We start from the raw sequence: 20595 nt of genomic DNA, 5'->3' as shown, positions 1-20595 counted from the left end.
CTTTCTAATTTCTTAAGATGAAAGATTAGGTTATTGTTTTGTAATCTTTCTTCTTTTTAAACAGGCCTTTGCAGTTACAAATTTCCCTCTAACTACTGCATTCATTGCATTCCATAAGTTTTGGCATGTTTTGTTTTTGTTTTCATTCATCTCAGAGCATTTTCTAACTTCCTTTGTGATTTCTTTTAAATTATTTTTATTTTATTGGGAGGGGTGCGCCATTTCTGGAGGTACTACAATAATTGATCAGGTTGTTGCATGGAGTGGAGGAAAATTCTTATTCCATCTCCCTGCTCCAAAAATCCATTTAATGTATTGTTCTCAGATAAGGACAGATATTACACTTGAACTTAGCCAAAAAGCCATGAAGCAACATGATTTCTTCATTGGTCTATTTGTATTAGGAGTGTGCTGTTTAATTTCCACATATTTATGATTCCTCAAATCTACTTCTTTTATTGATTTCTAATTTTATTCCTTTTCATCTAATTCGATTCCAAGGTACCTTGTATGATTTCAGTCCTTTTCAATTTACTGAGTTTTGCAATCTAAAGTATGTTCTGTCCTAGAAAATGTTCCATGTGCACTTGAGAAGAATATGTATTCTGCTCTAGTTGGTTTATCATGTTGTCCAGATCTATTTCCTGGTTGATCTTCTCTCTAGTTGTTCTATTTATTATTGAAAGTGGGGTATTGACATTTCCAAGTATTATTGAATTTTTTACTTCTCTTTTTCGCTTCTTTAGTTTTTGTTACATATATTTTGGTGCTCTGTTGTTAGGTGGCATACATTTATAATTTTGTCTTTTAGTACACCAGCTCTCTTTTGGTTACTATACATATGCTGTATCTTTTACCATCCTTTTACTTCCAACCTACGTGTGTCTTTGAATTTAAAGTATTTCTTTTATGAACAACATATAGTTGAAATACATTTTTAAAATCCATTTGACCAATCTCTAATTTTTAATTAGAGTGTTTAATAATTTACATTTAACATAATTACTGATAAGGCATAGTCTATGTATGCCACATTGCTACTTGTTCTCCATGTCTTACACTGTTTTGTTCCCCTTTCCTCCATTACTGCATTCCTTTTTACTAAATAGACATCTTCTAGTGTATCATTTTAATTATCCTGTTAGTTTACATATATAAAAATATATTATATACATATATAAATATGTGTATATATGTATGTATCTATGTGTATATATATGTGTGTGTGTGTGTTTATTTTCTTAATTTATTATAATTAACATCTTAACTTTTAACAATACAGTTTGGATTAATATCAACTTAATTTCAATAGTATATATTATGGTTTGGATATGGCTTGTTTGTCCCCACCAAAACTCGTTTAAAACTTGATCCCCAATGTAGCAGTGTTGTCAGGTGGGTCTAGCTGGAGTTGTTTGGGTCATGAGAGAAGATCCCTCATGAATGGTTTAGTACCGTTCTCATGGTAGTGAGTTCTCACTCTGGCAAAACTAGATTAGTTCTTGCAGAAATGGATTAGTTCCTGCAAGAGCAGGTTGTTATAAAGCCAGGATGTCCCTCAGATTTTGACCCTTTGCATGTGCTTTCTTAGTCTTTGACCTTTTGCCATGTTGTGACAGAGCACAAAAGGCCTTTCCAGAGACCAAGTTAATGTCAGCACCATGCTTCTTGAACTTCCTAGCCTCCAGAACCATGAGCTAAATAAACCTCTTTTAGTTATAAATTACTCAGCCTGAGGTATTCTGTTATAGCAAGATGAAATAGCCTAAGACAGCATATAAACACTTGGCTCTGTTCCTATATAGCTCCTTTTTCATGCCTCTCCTTTGTGGTGTTATTGTCACATGAATTATATTTTCATACATTGTGCACTTATCGAAGTGGATTTATTGCTTTATGCAGCTGTCTTTTAAATCATACATAGAAGAAAAGAGTTACAAAGAAAAATATATTTGTACTTTGATTTTTACTTATGTAGTAACCCTTACTGCTGGTCTTTATTTCTTTATGTGGATTCAAGTTACTGTCTAGTGTCCTTTCATTTCAGCCTTAAGGATTCCTTTTAGTATTTTTTTATTTTTATTTTTTGAGACTGAGTTTCACTCTTGTCACCCAGGCTGGAGGGCAATGGCGTGATCTATGCTCACTGCAACCTCCGCCTCCTGGGTTCAAATGATTCTCCTGCCTTAGTCTCCCGACTAGGTAGGATTACAGGCGCTCGCCACCACACCCAGCTAATCTTTGTATTTTTAGTAGAGACAGGGTTTTGTCATGTTGGCCAGGCTGATTTCGAACTCCTGACCTCAGGTGATCTCCCACCCTGGCCTCCCAAAGTGCTGAAATTATAGGCGTGAACCACTATGCCTGGCCACCATTTAGTTATTTTTAATATAATTTCTATTTATTGATATCCTTTATTTGGTGAGACGTGTCATAACATTTCTTTACATTTTGGTACATATTTAAAATAACTAATTTAAAATCTTTAGTAATTCCAATGTTTGGATGTCCTCAGTGACAATTTATATTTATTGATATTTTTTCCTGTGTATTGACCATACTTTCTTGTTTCTTTGCATATCTTATAACTTTTGTTAAAAATTGGACATTTAAAATTATATAATGTGGAAAACAGATTCTCCCCCTCCCCAGAGTTTTGTTTTTGTTGCTGCTGGTGTTTATTTGTTTAGTGGCTTTCTTTTTTTTTTTTCCTTGAGACAGAGTCTCACTGTCACCCAGGCTGGAGTGCAGTGGCATGGTCTCGGCTCATCACAATCTCTGCCTCCTGGGTTCAAGTGATTCTCCTGCTTCAGCTGCTGAGTAGCTGGGACTAAAGGCATGTGCCATCACATCCGGCAAACTTTTGTATTTTTAATAGAAACAGGATTTCACTATGTTGGCCAGGATAGTCTTGACCTCCTGACCTTGTGATCTGCCTGCCTCGGCCTCTCAAAATGCTGGGATTACAGCTGTGAGCCACCACACCTGGCCTGTTTAGTGGCTTTTATGAATTAATTCTGCAAAGTCTAGCTTATTTGCCATGTTTGGTCACAGAAATCCCTGCTTGGTTAGCTTAGTGGTCAGCTAACGATTATACAGAGATTTGCTTAAATTCATGAAGCAGGTAAGTCTCCCAGTCTTTACCAAGATGCTCTGTGTGTGTGTTGGGGGCATTCCCTCAACATTCTGCCAGTCAGTTAACAACTTAGCCTTAGCACTTCACTTGTACAGAGCTTGAAGGTCAGCCATAGGTGAGAACTTTGGTCTTCTCAGGTGTTTTCTGAGCATTTGTGCACAGCCTTGGGAATGCATATCATCCTGTGCATATGCACGGCCTTTTAAATTCCTAAGAATTTGTTGGAGCTTTTCAAAGCCCCATATGGACATCTCATTCCCCAGCATTTAGTTTTAAGCTTTTTGGTTAGCTTAATGCTTGCCGCAACTGTTATCTATTACCATAGGCAGCTGTAAAGTTAATCATTTGTCTCTAATTATTTTTGACAAATACCCCAAGGAAAAATACCCCCCAAAAAGTTTTTCAACACTGAGCACGCTCTTGAATCATGTCTAATAAAAAAACCTTGCAGCCGGGTGTGGTGGCTCACGCCTGTAATCCCAGCACTTTTGGGAGGCCAAGGCGGGTGGATCATGAGGTCAGGAGATTGAGACCATCCTAGCCAACATGTTGAAACACTGTCTCTACTAAAAACACAAAAATTAGCTGGGCATGGTGCCATGTGCCCATAGTCCCAGCTACTTAGCAGGCTGAGGCAGGAGAATCACTTGAACCTGGGAGGTGGAGATTGCAGTGAGCCAAGATTGCGCCACTGCACAGCCTAGCAACAGAGAAAGACTCCGTCTCAAAAAAAAAAAAAAAAAAAGCCTTGCAAGTGGAGTCTTCCAAGGAACCACTAGACAGGCCAAATAATAATTCTTCAGAAACGAGGCTTGGAAGGAGCTCCAACATTCTGCTCCATATTCTGTTCCTTCTGGTGGCTGCCAGGCTGCTGGTTTTCACCATGATTGTAGGCTGTTGGTTTTCAAGGCTATCATTTCTACCCATTTTTGTAAATAAAGTTTTATTGGAACAGAACCACATTCATTCATTTACATATTGTCTATGGCTGCTTTTGTGTACAACAGTAGAATTGAGTAGTTGGGACAGAAACCATATGGTCTGAAAAGCCTAAAATATTTATGGCCCAGTCCTTTATTCTAAAAGTTTGCTACTCCTACTCTAGACTAGTGCTGTTTAGTAGAAATATAATGTGAGCCACATATATAATTAAAAATTTTTCAGTAGCCACATTAAAAATTTAAAAAAACAAGTGAAATTATTTTAAGAATATGTTTTATTTAACCTAACCTATTCAAAATATTATAAATTTGACATATAACTAATATACAATTACTAATAAGATATTTCACATTTTCTTCTTACTAAGTCTTTAAAATCTGGTGTGTACTGAACACTGACAGCACATCTCAATTTGGACTAGCCACGTTTAAAATGCTTACTAATAACTAGTAGCTACTGGTTATCATATTAGATAGCATAGCTCTAGATTCTTGGTGCTCAAAATGTGGTACCTGGTTTGGCAACATTGTATCATACCGGAACTTGCAAGAATGGCACAATCTCAAGCTTCAGCCTGGATGAACTGAATCAGAATTTGCATTTAACAAGCCCTAGATAATTCATATGCATATTGAAGTTTGAGAACTAGAGCTCTATACCATTTTGCTATACTACCTGTCTTTGGGATAAGGACCTAGTGTACCCAAGGTATTATTCTAATATAAAATAAAACCCCCTGGTTGTCATTCTATCATAGATTGTGGTGGAACAGCCTGAAAATGAATTAACCAAGATGACAATGTGCCAGGTGTTGTGCTAGGCTAGGCACTGTGGGGTTTGCTGAGCTGAAGAGGACATGGTCTCTTCTTTCAGGGAACTCACAACTGCCCAAGGATGCCTGGAGAATAATATAATACTCTGCATGTGAAATAGAATCTTCTCCACTAAAATCCTCTAAACAACTTCTCCATCTCAAATGTAAATGTGGCAACCAGGCATTGGATTGCTCAAGCAGGCATTCAACTCAAGAGGTTCATGGGACAGAAACAAAACAGTTTCACTCCATTTGAAATTGGCTCACGGCAACGGTCTGAAGCAAACACTCAAGCTTTAGGATATGAACTCAATGGGTCATTCTGAAAGGGTAGCAACCCTGTGTTTGTATAACAGGAAAGTTGTAACATTCATCATGCCCAGATTCAGGAACTGTGCACTCAAGTCAAGAGAAATCTGACAGTCTGATTTCCAGGTTCCAGTGACTTGGAATAGAAATTCCTATTTAAAGCAAAGAAAATAAGAAATGAGGAAGTGCCAGTCCTTGTTTCTCTGTGTAGGTGTTGACAAGCTATTAAATCATTAGGCTGTCCCTTGCCAGAAGCAGCAGAATAAATCTTGGAAGCTGACAAATGGTCAGCAGCTCTGTGTGTGCCTGCACACTCAGAAGCACACACAAAGGGCACACTGTTTCCCTTGGTTTATCTCCTGGCTGTGTAAATATTTCATCTGACATTTGGATTGGATTCTGAGCTAGTTTCCCACCAAGCTGATGGTTTTTTAATCTGCTTTCATCAGCCTACAATAAACTGTCTAACCTGTCTGCACAGTGCAGTGTACTCTGCCCACTGGCAAAGAGAACAAATGGAACCAGGAGATCCCGACATACTTTTCTCAGATGTCTGAAGACAAGGAATTGCACCCAAGCTCTGACCAAGCCAGAAACACAAGCTGTGAGGCACTTGTCTCATCCCGTTATACTAGCACCCACGAGCCCTTCCTAGACTAGACCAGTGCCAGCAGGAGGTCACAACACATAACTTGGGCCTGCCATCCTATTAAGACAGATCTTTGGCTCAGCACAAATATGCCACTGCCAAAGATGAGGGTGGCTGTAATCTCATTCACTCTAGGTTGTATTCATGCTGGCTTCTTTTCAGTTTCAGATGAGTTCCTTCAGTTGTCCAAAATGTAGGAAACACTGTGATAACCCAAACCACAAATTACTGGCTCGGAAAGTTCATATACAGTAATAAAAATAAATAAAGGAAGTACTGATACATGCTGCAACAAGGATGACCCTTTAAAACATTCGGTTAAATGAAAGAAGCCAGTGATAAAAGACCACATATTGTAGGATCACATTCATATGTAATGTTCAGAATAGCAACTCTATAGAGACAGAAAGTAGATTGGTTGTTGCTAGGGGGTTGGGGGAGAGAAGATTGATTACTAGTGGGCATGGGATTTCTTTTAGCGGGGATAATAACGTAACAAAATTAGGTAGTGGTAATGGTTGCATAACTTTGTGAATATACTAAAACCCACCAAATTGCACACTTGAAATGGGTGACTTTTGTGATATGAGAGTTATATCTTGAGAAAGCTATTTAAAAACAATTGACTTATTAGATGATTTTTCCCTTGCCCCCTAAAAAACTTCCACACATCAATCTTCGCAGCCTTGCTATTTTATATTCTACTTATAGGAGAAAGATGTAAAAGAAAGGCATACAAGCTGGTACTAGGAAAGCTGTAGGATCAGAAGGGTCTATCCAGTCTACTGCTACAGTCCTCATTCATTCATTTATCCATTCATTGACAGTCTGCTATGTGCTAGGCACTGGGGATAGAGCATTAAGAAACTCTGCCCTTTCTATTAGGAGCTTATGATAATGATGTTTCTAACATTGACCCTGAGACCCCCAGATTCATGAACTGCCGTCTGTATCACTGAAGATTAAAATGTATAATTGCATTAATTGTACAGTATTATTTGTATTCCAGTTTTTTTGAAATTGGGAATTCATAGATTCATGGATGATATACCTCTTTAAAAGTTTCAATACCTGAGGTGTAAACTATACTGAATAATTTATACTAATAGTAAAGCAAAATATTTAAAGATCAAGGCTGGATACAAACTTCCTGTTTCCCCAAGGAAGTTTCCCCAAAATGTTGTAAGCAAGAATTCTTGACAAAAATAGCCAAACCATGTACTTTGAGGTTTCCTTCTTCACAAAGAATTGCTTTTGGGAATCCACAGGCTTTATTAAGAGGTAGCCTTTTCCTCTTTGTCTCAGTGTAGATAAAGACATATATCTGCTGGTATACTTCTGGTGTTAGTGTGGGGAAAACTGGCACAAAGAAACTCAGTTGTTCATTTCTTTAGGCAGTGTTAGATGGAGAAATATAATAACATTTGATTTTTGGAGTCAGGCAGGCCTGAGTTCAAATCCTAGCTCACATTTTAAATTCAGGCCTGCATTATCTCTTAACAGCTTCTGAGTTAATCCCCCATCTCCGATCATGTCCCTCTCAAGTTCACCCTTTATACAGCAGCCTAAGTAAACTCAAAAATAGAAACTGGATATTGACACTCCCTTACTGTAAATGTTTTAGGGATACCACAACTTTGGTAGGAGGGTCTAAGCTATTTAGCATGAGTCATAAACAGTTGGCTCCACAGCTTGGCCTCAAAACACCTCTCTAGCTGCATCTCCACCTTACGATTTTTGTATGACTGTTTGTAGTTGCACACAGACAGAAACCCACATACACCCACTCTGCTCAGGTTGTTATGCTCTCCTGGAATCACTTTCTACCCTTCTGTGCCTGATTAACTTTTGAATCATTCTTGCATTGGGGTGGGGGATACAGCATAGCTAGTAAGAGGATAGACTCTAGAACCAGACACCAAGGCCAATAAGGGCCCTGACTTAGCCTGCCTCCCCTAACTTTGGAAGCTAGCTATTAAAAGTAGTTGAGATACTGATAATAATTGCAAAAAGTCTGTTACATTCTAGCATAAACTACTTTAAAATCATTGTATTGAAAAAGTTTGAGTAAGTAATACATGTATTTAGTTAAAAATTCCAAAGGCAGAAAAAGATATTTTGTAAAAGATTAAGTCCTTGCTGTGTCCTAGATACCCAGTTCCCTTACTAGTAACTCTTTCATGAGAAAGACTGTATATGTAAGCATAAAAATTATCTTTTTAACACAATAAGAAAAGACATTGTACACAGTGTCCTGTAATCCCCTTTTCATTTAGATACCTTATCTTGGAGATTCTTTCTCATGTATTATATGTAGCCAATCTTCTACTGGTAAATATTTACATTGTTTTTCAACTTTCACAAAGCTATTTCTTATGACCTCTTTTACTAGTCTTGCAGAGGTCCTGCTCACCAGAAAGAAAATTCTTTTTTTCCCCCCAAAAATCTCAGTTACTTTATATTCTTTTCCATTAAAAGTTGCATTTATTGTGATTTTGTTTTTTATTTACAAAGGTAATACATTTCATTTGTAGGAAACCTGGAAAAGCCTGGTGCAGTGGCTCATGCCTGTAATCCCAGCACTTTGGGAAGCTGAGGCAGGAGGATCACTTGAGGCCATCAGTTTTAGATCACCTGGGCACCATAGGAAGATCTTATCTCTACAAAAAATTTAAAAAATTAACCAGGCATGGTGGTATATGCCTGTAGTTTCAGCTGCTTGTGAGGCTGAGGCAAGAGGATAACTTGAGCCCAGGAGGCTGAGGCTACAGTGAGCTATGATCACGTCACTGCACCCCAGCCTGGCTGCAGAGTAAGACCTCATCTCAAAACCAAAACCAAAAAACAAGCAAACGAAAAACTCGGAAAATAAAAAAGCATGAAGAAAAAATATCACTCATATTTCCAACACTGGTTAACACGTTGATGAATGTCTTTCTACTATTTTTTTATATTCATATATCTGTACTTTAGAAAAGGTCCACTCTCAAATTTGAGGGGGAAATATGTGATAAAGCATAGTAAGAAAGAATAATAGCTTACCATGTTTTGGTCACTAATGTACCTTAAATGCATTATCCCATTTAATTCACACAACAACCCTATGAAGTATATACTGTTCTCCTCATTTTACAGATGGGATCTGAGGCACAAAGAATTGTTCAGAGTCACACAGTTTGGGGAGTAACACACCTGGGATTTGAAGTTAGATATATCAGACCCCAAGTCCCACCTCTTACTCACTGTACTCCACCACCTCTGCCAGGTCTACAGTGTCCAGTAAAATTGAAAAGGCACAGACCTTAAGATCTAGCAATTCCATTTGCAGGTCTGTATTCTACAGAAACTTACACATGTGCCCAAGGAGCAAGTTTAAGAATGTTCATTGCAATGGACTATGATGGCAAAAAATTAGGACCAATCCAAATGTCCATAAAGATGTGGATGGTTAAATAAAACACAGAATATCTATACAATGAGATACTATAAAGAAGTTAAATGGCCTGAAATGGATCTATGTGGGTAGATCTTAGAAACGACATTGAATGTCTCTTCACCGAGTAAAACAATAAAAGGAGAAAAAATATTGAATGAAAAAAAGCAGGTTGCAAAATAATATGTACAGTATTAAAGAAAAAAAAAACCATTCCCCCCAAATTCCAAATCTTGTTTCTGATCACTGTGAGAATGAACTGAAAAGATGCACATCAAATTCATGACAATGGATGCCTTGGGGGCATTGGGAAAGAAATAGGACTGGGGATGAAGGTCACAGGATATTCAACTTATCTACGATTATTATTTTTTTAAGGATTTAAAGATAAAATCTTAACATATTTTAATTCTGAATGGTGGGAATAAGTGTTAGTTGTAGCCTCTGTTACTACACTATATTTAAAAAATAGTATCAGCTAATGTTTACTGAGCATTTATGAACCAGGTACAGTTCTAAGCATTTCATGTGGATCAATTCATTAAATCCTAACAAGCATCCTATGAGGCAGGTACAATATTAGTACAGATGAGGAACTTAACAGATAAGACACAGGTTAAATAATTTCCCTGCATCACACAGCTAGTAAGTGGTAAAGCTGGAGTGTATCTGGCTTCAGGAACCCTGCTTTCGCCCTGTGTCACCTCTATTCTTTGGAACATTCTCAAAATCTAAACAAAACAGCACAAAGCCAAATCCCTAAATGCTGAGGGAATTCAAAGTGGAGAAATGAATGTAATTGTGCAGTTGTTGCCCTGATTGCCACCTTCTCTTTCTATTTGCTATATTAGCCTGAGGGCTCCACTCTGGAGCTGAACTAGCTCTAGTTCAGAGTAGAACAGCAGGACCTCTTTCTTGAGGGAATCAAAACTGAAAACTCTACTCTTCCTCAAAAACAAAAGAAAACAAAGCAAAATAATAGGCAGATCACAATGAGCTAGGCCCCACTGGGGATATTACAGGGCACACACTCAATTTAAGCCTGTGTGTGAACTGGAGTTCCCACAGGTTAGCTAAGCCTAGTTCCTTGGCTACAAAAGGTTGGGGCAGGGAGAAGCTGGCAGTCATGTAGAGTAGAAAAGTGAGACTTGGAGGAAAGAGGGAAATCCTTAGGCTTCCTCCGGTGCCTGCTCCTCTCCCTGCAGAAAGATATGCTATCTGGTGCTTAAGGAGTTTAGTAGTAGGAGGAAAGGGAAAGATGGAGGTCAGCAGGGCAGGTTTCTCTAGCTCTCTTCCTGCTGTAGCCTCTGGTTTTAGTAGAGTAATTCCTTCACTCCCTGCTGTCATCATCAAAGCAGCTCCCAGGCTCCAAGTAAATAACAGACAGGGAAACAGTGGGCAAGAGAGGTTGTATAGGGTAGTGGTGAAGAGCTCAGACTCCAGAGCCACCCTGCCTGGGTCTGAATCCTGGTTCTGCCACTTATTAATTCTGCTAACTTGGGCAAGCCATTTATGAAATGGGGATAGTAACAGAGTTATTGTGAGGATACAGATAAATTAATGCAGCTAAAGCACTTAAAACAGTGCCAGGTACATAGTAATCACTCTATGAGTGCTTGTTGTAATTCTTCTTTCTGAGTACCTGCTTGTTTCCAGGGACTGTGGTAGGAATTGGGGATGAAGGAGAGGATCAGACAGTGTTTGCCCTTGAATTTAGTTTAGTTGAGGAGACAGATGAGTAAATTAATTACAATACAATATAATAAGGTCTCAAGTAACTATGTGTCAGATATTATAGGATCACAGAGAAAGGAGTGACAAACTACGGAGGGGAGGGGTGGCCAGGGAAGACTTCACAGACAGATGACATGGGAATTGGAAGAGTAGGACTTCATCCAGCAGGCAAGTAGGAGGAAGGACATTCCTGGTAGAAGGAGTATCTTGGTCAAAGGTGTAACTGGAATCAGGGTCTAGGGCAGGAGTAGGGTTAGCATAGTGGGAAAAATAGATTAGAGCCCAATCTAGAAGGATCTTGTGTTCTCTGCTAAGAATTTCAGACTTATAAGTTCTTTGTGTGTCTGTGTGTGTGTGTGTGTATGTATTTGAAGCATGTAGATAACATGATTAAAGTTGCATTGTTAAAAATAACTGATATGAAAGGAAGGATTATGGATGGAAAACTGGAGAGATACCAATTGAGTTGCACTGATCCCCCAACTCCCACCCTCAACTCCTCCCTCAGTGTTCCCCTTATGAATCAATTATTCGCCCAGTTGCACAAGAGTGAGCCTTGGGGTCTTTGGTGAGCCTTTGCTCTCCATCACTCCTATATCTATTTCATCAACAATCCTTGTTGGTCTATCTCCAAAATGCATTTAGAATCTAGAGGACCACAAAGCCCTCATAACTGGACCAAGGAAGTAATTAAGGTTAAATAAGGTCATGGTGAAGGGGCTAGCTGATCTGATAAAATTAGTGCCCTTATAAGAAGTGACACCAGAGAGATCTCTCGAGTTTTCTCTCTGCACACACACCAAGGAAAGGCCATGTAAGAATGTGGCAGGAAGGTGGCTGTTTGCAAGCCATGAGGAGTGCCCTCACAAGAAACTGACCATGCTGCTCCCTTGATCTTGGACTTCCAGCCTCCACAATTGTGAGAAAATACATTTCTGTTGTTTAAGCCATCAGGTTTATGGTATTTTGATATGGCTGCCTGAGCTGACTAATACAATTAGTTTTAGCTACATTATTAATACTTGTTTGTGCACTGTCTTGTGTAATTCTTTCTCTAATTGGCTGTCAGGTGCAGCTTTGTCTTTTCACTAGTCTATAAGTTCTTAGAAGTCATGGATCATGCCTTTTAAATCATGAGAAGCACCTAAACCAAGTCAGGCACACAGTCATAGGCAATAAATGCTTATGAAAGGAATGGATACAACTGCATATGAAGACATGTTGAACATTCATAACTAGAAAAGGATACTGAGGCTCTGGAGTTGGTGTTAGCTTTGTCACAGATGTCATAAATGTCTCTAAACAAATTAGCCTATTTCTCCCTCTCTATCCATTTTTTTCTTCAGCTGTGATGTTTTTTCCCTCCCTTATAGAGTTTTGGGGAGGCTTAAATATGATCCGGTATTTTCAAAGGCCTTGTGAAGAAGCAGAGAGCCTAGGTTTTTGAGTCAGAAAGATCTGGGTTCAAAATCTAGATTTCTCACCCTGATAAGAGCACTGACCTCACGAGACATGCTTTATACACACAGGAGCATTCAATCTTCACAGCCACCCTGCAAAGTAGATAATGAGTATCACCATTTTAGGGATGAGGAAACTGAGCTTCTGAGAGACTGGGGAAATTACTCAAGGTCACACTTCTAGTTAAGGGATCAGAATCCCAAATTGTTTGGCTCAAAAGCTCATGCTCTTTTTACCCTGCCACAGGCTCCAAAAGAGAACAAAGCTTAACCTCTAGAAAGAATGACTTCCTATACTGGATTTAACAAGATCCCATGTTCTAGGAACAAAAGTTCTTGCTTTCTTTTGGGAGACAGGAAGCTGCCACCCTAATATTTAAGTAATGTAAAAGCAGTGAGGGCTGGGCACGGTGGTTCATGCCTGTAATCCCAGCACTTTGGGAGGCTGAGGTGGGCAGATCACCTGAGGTCGGGAATTAGAGACCAGCCTGACCAACATGGAGAAATCCCATCTCTACCAAAAATACAAAATTAGCTGGGTGTGGTGACGCATGCCTGTAGTCCCAGCTACTCGGGAGGCTGAGGCAGGAGAATTGCTTGAACACAGGAGGTGGAGGTTGTGGTGACCAGGGATTGTGCCATTGCACTCCAGCCTGGGCAACAAGAGGGAAACTCTGCCTCAAAAACAAAACAAAACAAAACCAGGTGGAATCAGATTTTCAAAAGGGACCAGAACCCAAAAGGAGATTATGAGCTATTTTACCAGGCTGAGGGTACCATGGAGGGCAGGGATGTAGCTGTCTTACTTTTTATTATTATTTTTAATTGATAATAACTATACATATTTATGGGTACAGTGTGATATTTCTCTTTTCTCTTTTTTTAATTTTTAATTTTTTGGGTATATAGCATGTACACATATTTATGGAGTACATGACATATTTTGATACAGGCATACATATGCAATAATCACATTAGGGTAAATGGGGTATCCATCACCTTAAGCATTCATCATGTCTTTGTGTTATGAACATTCCAGCTGTACTCCCTTAGTTGTTCTAAAATGTACAACAAATCATTGCTGACTATAGTCACTCTGTTATGCTAATTTGATAGTCTGATCTTATTCACTGCCTCTAACTATATTTTTGTACCCATTAACAATGTGATATTTTGATACATGTATGTAATATATAATGATCAAATCAGGATAATTAGCATATCCATCACATCAAATATTTATTATATTTCTTGGTGTTGGGAACATTCAAAATCACTTTTCTAGCTATTTGAAAACATATAATAAATTATAGTTAATTATAGTCACCCTATAGTGTGTAGCTGTTTTATTTACTTCAGGCACAGTGTACCTAGCATTGTGCTTGGCTCAAGGAAGCACTCAATGACTATTTGTGGAATGATAAATTCCCAGTGTAGCTCAGAGGATGAAAGACATTACATTCTGTGGCCTGGTATTGTGGCCACTAGAAAAGTGTAGCTATAGAGATTAGGCCTGAAAGAGCTAGTCACTTAGGTGCCAAGGTTTGGAACTGAAGAAGTATATTTTTGATATGTTTTAGAGTCACAATGAAACAAGATTCCCTGATGGGAATTTTCCCAAAGACTGGATCCAGATACCCAGTAAAAGGGTTACAAGTGTACTTGCATATAATTTGCAAATGGTTTATGTCTAACTACATTCTCTGTCATCTATTCCCTGGTGATTTTCAAGGCAAAAATTCATTGCTACCCTAAAGGTTATTGCATAATTTATAAAAATAATAAAAGTTTATCTTCTCTTCCTTAAAAAACAGAACAGGCAGTGCCACATTTCGCTGTCAAGGCTGTTCAGCACAGACATCTCATATCTTTATTATTGCCATGGAAAGTGTTTGATCAATCATATTTAGACTATACTATAAAATTTAAAATGTAAGATGTACCTGTATTAGCCAGTATCACTAAAGTTCCTTGGAAATCAACTCCTATGTCATCAACATGAGGACTATCCTGTTTAAATGGCACTTATTTGGATTTCAATGATATAGAGGCCCTCCATGTAGGAATCTGTGTTACTGAGGACTCAAAGCAAGAGTACTTTTCCCCACTTCTCAGAAACACAGTTAAGGCCCACTGGCAGAAATCACTCTTCACAAGAGTAGAGGAAGCTGGAGTGACAGAGAGCAGAACTGTGAATACCCATTCCTAACTCACAGGCAGAAGTTTTGCTTTGTAAGCTGATCCTTGACAGAGCAGTAATTTATAAATGGAAAGAGATAGGGGACTCATCATTCAGCAAGCATTTATTGAGGGCCTGCTATATGTGCAAGGCACTAGATAAAGCATCACAGCTTAATAAGAAGAGCTTTCAAATGTATCAGGCCTTTTGTTGTCATTGCTTTAAAATACCATGTCTTGTGTTTAAAAATGGCAATGTAATCATGAGGAAAAAATCCAAACTCAACATTAGTACAACTTATATTTGCCCTCTCGAGTGATGGTAAAAAGAACTCTCTAAATGCTTTAAGGAGCTTTTGCACACACTGTTCCCTCTGCTTGGAATTCTCTTCCCCCTTTCCTGTCTGCCTGGTGAAATCCTACCCTCTCTTTAAATAACAGCTCAAATATCATCTCCTTTGTGAACCCTTTTGACACCTCCTGAGCAAATTAATCATTCTCCTCTATACCTTCGCAAAGCTCTTTGCAAGGAACCTCTACTCTCACACTGTACTGTAATTTTTTTATTTCTCACACTTTACTCTGAGCTCCATAAATCAGGGCACACCTCTGATTCATATTGGTATCCTCAGCACAACACCTGCATATAGCAGTAGTCAGTAAATGACTGCTGAAATTCCCTGACCACTTTGAAAAAGAAATCTATTAATACATTACAGAGAACTTTATAGAAACCTAACAAGGCTTTGCATAGTAAGTGCTTAATAAAGGTCTGCTTACTTTGAATGTAGTAAAAATGGTGCATCTCTTAGGTCAATCTATAGATAGCAATTCTTGCTAGACCCTTCATGGTGCCACAACAGCAGGCACCAAGTCTACACAGACAGACATCCTTATGATGTTTCAGGCACTGAATATTACACTTGCCCTAACCATTCACCCCTGCCAGCTTACCAGGTGGCACAAATGTCTCATTATTAGTCACTTCTTGGAGTTAAGGCATTAGCTACAGAAGTGCCCTATTGGACTGCTTTCAGATGGAGGAAGAATACACCAGAAACCACCTGAAAGACTTCACATCTTTCAGAGGATCTGGAGATCATTCATGCTTCTCTCCTTCTCTCCTTCCAACTATGATCTGTACTCCAGAGAGAACTCAGAACACAGGAAAAGAACCTAAAAGGAAAGAAAAAAAAAAAGCCTAAAAAGAGTCAGTGTTGAACACAGTTTAAATGGTACCCTGTATTCAAAGTCGACAATATCTATTAGCTTAGAATTATACATTTGCTGTTTGTAAAAGTGCTGTGAGGTGCAAATCGAAAGAAGGTTAAAAAATGAGTAAACATTATATCAAAGCAGTAAAAAATTCCAAACTTTGGCATTTAATAATAGCCATTTTAAAAATTCTGTCTTTTCTCTGGATGTGGGAGAATAAAACCCTTTTTCTGTTCTGAAAAGAGATGTGTAGAAGGGTACTCATTTTGTAGTTTGAAAGTTTTACTTTTGGCCTGGCACAGTGACTCATGCTTGTAATCCTAGCACTTTGAGAGGCTGAGGTGCATGGATTGCCTGAGCTCAGGAGTTCAAGACCAGCCTGGTGAAACCCCATCTCTACTAAAATACAAAAAATTAGCCAGGCATGGCAGCGTGTGCCTGTAATCCTAGCTATTTGGGAGGCTGAGACAGGAGAATCGCTTGAACCTGGGAGGTGGAGGTTGTAGTGAGCCGAGATCGCGCCACCGTACTCTGGCCTGGGTGACAGAGCAAGACTCCATCTCAAAAAAAAAAAAAAAAAAGTTCTATTTTTATGGAAAATAGAACTATCTTGTAGTTCTTCAGCATATAATCACTATAAACTTTTTTTTGTTTTCTTAGAGCCAAGGTTTCTCCATGTTGGTCAGGCTGGTCTTGAACTCCCGACCTCAGGTGATCCGCCCCCCCCTCAGCTTCCCAAAGTGCTGGGATTACAGGCTTGAGCCACTGTGCCTGGCTTCACTAAAGACTTTTAAAAATTTATTATTTTGGCTAACACAGGCACAAAATTGGCAATTAATACTATGTTAGCTAGAAACCAGTTAGGCAAATACCAGATTTTCTGAGCATTCTAGTTAAGAGTAATGGAGATGATCTTTCCCAAATTTTGAAAATCCAGGAATGTTCTGTGACTCATCGATTACTTAGGGAGTTCTTACTCAGGGTTGGTAGTTTAATAAATTAGGCAGAAGGTCAAAGCTAAAATCTGTTGAATTTAGCTGAAACAAAGACCAGTCTTGCTTCCAAATCATTGTTAGTGCTATTTGAACAGTAAAATACTGGGGAGCGCAGAAGTAAGAAAAGTTCCTCAGTGTAATCCTCTTCTACCTCTGTTAGCTTGAGAGACATGGGTGAGAGAGGGACAATGCCAACACAAACGGAACTGTACAGTGAAGAAAGCAAAGGAGGGCCAGAACAGTGGGTGAAAAGTTAACTTACTTCACTTAGACCACCATATTAAAACCAGATGTGTCTAAAATGTTGGATGTGGAAAAACTGGTGTTACTGATAGCGTGAACAAACTCTTTGTGCTTTCCTCCCAATACAGTATCATTACAGGGTGCCAGAGGTGTCATTTTCTTTCATTCCACATGTAGCACATTCTCAACTAGTTAAACCGTTTCTAATCTTATGTAATTAGATAGGTCTCGCTACATCCCTCAGTTGAAGGATTTTATGAGCTGCCTTGTTCTGTCTCCCTTTTGTGACAGCTTCTTTGGGGCTGGAAACTAACATTTGCTAACATTTCTTCCCTTCTGGCACCTGTCAGCTGGATGGGCTCTGGGAAAAGGAGGATGGGGAGGGAAGGAATGTAACACCCCCCCCCCCATGCCCTGGTATTAGAGGCGTCTTTGTCTCTACTTAGGGATTACTTTGTTCTGGAAAGTGCTGTTAAGTACACACTCAAAATAAACAATGGGCAGATGGATGAATGTAATGATGAAGTTCTTGTTTTTTTAATTTAATTTCATCACAAATTTTGAGTTCCTCTGTTTACTAAATATAGAGCCTAGGTGAGGTACTAACCAGAGGCAGAAGTCCTTTAATATGGCCCAAGGTTGACCCATCCTGCAAAGTGGATGGGGCTTGGCTCTTTGATCTTCCTAGTCCAGTCACTCTGTGCAGAGCCCCGCCACTGGATACAGAGACTCCAGCATGACTGCCTTTTCCTTAGTTCAGAGCAGAGTTGTAGGGAGTCATCAGATATTTGACATCAGAATCAAAGGCTATATAAACACAAGGGCTTTTACTTCAATGCAGAAATAATAATCGCATTTTGGAATTGAGAGTTTTTCCTTCCAAAGGCTTTAAAGCGATCCCCCCACCAAGAGCTTTCTTAGGGTCATTTCTTGACCATTCTATGATGTCTCTGTGAGGTCGCTGACTGGCAAATTCTCTCCATGTGTAGACGGGGAAATCCAGAAATAAGGCCGATTTATGCTTCTATCCCTTGGGACTTGTGCATGATTGATTATATGCAGGGCCTGACCTCTCACCACAAAATTCTGTGGTTTTTGTCCAATAATGAGAAAAGACAACTGAAGGAGTGCAGAGTACAATAGAAATGGGTGAGTGACAGGGCCACCTGATGTCTCCTAGTACTTTACAGTTTATAAATCGCTTTCAGAATTGCCCTTTCATGGACAGGCAGCGTACACTCCTATTTCACCAAAGCAACTGGACTGTGGAAACAAGAGCCAGGGTGCTGGCACAGTTATGGAGCCCTGAATTTCTCACGCTGGGGGCGGGGCAGTGCGTGGGTAAGCACTTTGCCTTCCAGGAATAGTACTGCTCTGAGACTCCTCTGTAGACTGCCTGGAACGAAGATTAAGCCCAGGGTTCTCTTTGCATTCCATTTAGCAGTTTGCTCATGCTTTCACCACAGATCAGGCTCAAGAATTCCTCTGCCAGCTGAGAATCTGAATGTTGCTTTGGCTGTAAGACAGTATCTTATTTATTCTCATAAATCCTCTCCTCCTCTTGTCCTTGATTATTTTCACCGTAAAATGGAAACAGGGGCAAATTATGTGAGCATTTGGGTGTTGGACTTCAGCCACCCTTGGCAATCTTTGTCAATCTTTGAGATTCTCACCAGCTTTGACTAAAGAACAGTGACTCACCCAGAGTAACACACAGCCCCTCTTGCCTTTAAAAAAGGAGTTCCTCAAAAGTGTTACTAAAGAAAACAAAACAAAACAACTATCGTTCAAGGAAAAAAAGTGCTAAGAGCAAAAGATTGATTTTAAACAAGGCCAGAAGATTTCAAAGAAGGGTGATTATTTGCAAGTGAAAAAGTGGTTTGTACATTTTAGATTTCCTTTCCAGTTCCAAATTTGAGGCTTAAACATCTTTTGTCTGGGGGAAGTTAGGATATGAGGAAGTTAAGTTACCTCAGCCCCAGCTTACTACTTGAAAATGCCCAGGAACTCTGAGCAGTTTGCTGCTCAGCACCCCTGGCCAGAGGGGTGGAAAGGAGACAAAAATTGGGAAGGAATAAAAGTGAGAGGCAGCTGGCACAAATGCTGGCTAGTACTCTTCTCATTCTAGCCAGCTGTATAGACAGCTGTCCCTTTAATTTAACCCTTAGTCCATCCCCCAGGGACAAAGCTCATTTTGCATACTGAAGTCTTTTCTTGTAGCTATTGTGGTTGTTTTAAAGCACAGGGAAAATGTAGAGGTAAGGGAGGTTATGTGATGAAAACTTGACAAAGAAAGTTTTTTTCTTCCCCCTCAAAATGAGTACACAAGGAAGAACTCATAAGGGCTACATACAGAGAGACGGGAATCACTGTAATCAAAGGCAGTCTGGAGGAGGAAGGACAGGCTGCACAGACTTGAAGGACAGTTCTGCTTAAGCTTCTATCTACATTCTCAAGGCTAATTTTGTAAATGTGAGTTTCTTATTCAAGAATGGCCATTTGTAGATGAACGTGGGTTTGTTTTTCTGTAATTCCAGAAAGCCAATTCAGCAATACTTTAAAAGGTAACCTGGAGACTAGGAGTGTAAATATGCAAACTGTTTTCCCCTTAAGCGGACTTAAAATCAAAATCCTAAGGTGTTCAGGCTGGAAGTGATTTTAATGTGCATTCTAGTTAAATCTTGAAGAAGACGGAGGAGAAATTTGAGTGTGGAGAAGGGAAGTCAATTGCCAAAGGTCACATGAGCTAGTAGAAGATGCCATTAGAAAGAAACTAGGTATCTCTCTACTAGCCCAGTGGTTTGTGTCCACCCTCCCACTCCCTACTTTTAGATACCCCAAAATGTACCCACTGTGGCAAGGTCTGTTGGTTTTTCTCCTGGCTATTTCTTTTCTTTTTTTTTGTATTTGGGCTCTGGGGTACATGTGCACGTCCTGCATCCTGCAGGATTGTTGCATAGGTACATACATGCCATGGTGGTTTGCTGTCTCCATCCCCCACCACCGTCGCCTACATCAGGCATTTCTCCATCTCCTGGCTATTTCAATTGCTATCCCATGACAATGTTGGCAGACTCAGTGACTGAGCACACCCTTGATCATAACAGAAGGCGTGCTTTTTCCTGTACTCCTGACCTAGCTGGGGAAGAGCCATGCTGCCGTCTGCAGCCTGTCTTTGGCTCAATGGGGCGTAATGGGGAAACCAGGGAGAGCTGTGTCTCTAAAGGCAACACTGCTGCTGTGAAGGGTTGTATCCTCTTAAAAGAGTTTTTCTTTTAATTTTTCTTTCTAAAAAAATCAATTAAGTTGACAAAAAGTGTATATATTTATATGATGTGATGTTTTAATATATGCATACATTGTGAAAGGATTAAATCAATCTAATTAACATATCCTTCAGGGCTGTGGGGAGGAGAGTGAGGAGATGTTGGTTAAAGGGAACAAAGTTCAGTTAAATGAGAGGAGTAAGTTTTGGAAATGTACTGTA

The 20595-nt window shown here is 39.4% G+C and overlaps 1 protein-coding gene and 1 pseudogene across 2 annotated transcripts in view; both read right to left on the bottom strand.

Annotated features, from left to right (window-relative positions):
* Window positions 1-20595, bottom strand: part of HDAC8 (histone deacetylase 8) — a 227381-nt gene that overhangs the window by 27268 nt on the left and 179518 nt on the right. The gene's annotated exons all lie outside the window — the stretch shown is intronic.
* LOC116544060 lies at window positions 209-374 on the bottom strand (annotated as a pseudogene).

This window comes from Sapajus apella, unplaced genomic scaffold (genome assembly GCF_009761245.1).
Source record: "Sapajus apella isolate SASKATOON/1434 unplaced genomic scaffold, GSC_monkey_1.0 scaffold204, whole genome shotgun sequence".
Taxonomy (NCBI): Eukaryota; Metazoa; Chordata; class Mammalia; order Primates; family Cebidae; genus Sapajus; species Sapajus apella.
Note: the sequence above shows the minus strand (reverse complement) of the source record. Positions and strands in the feature narration are given on the sequence as shown.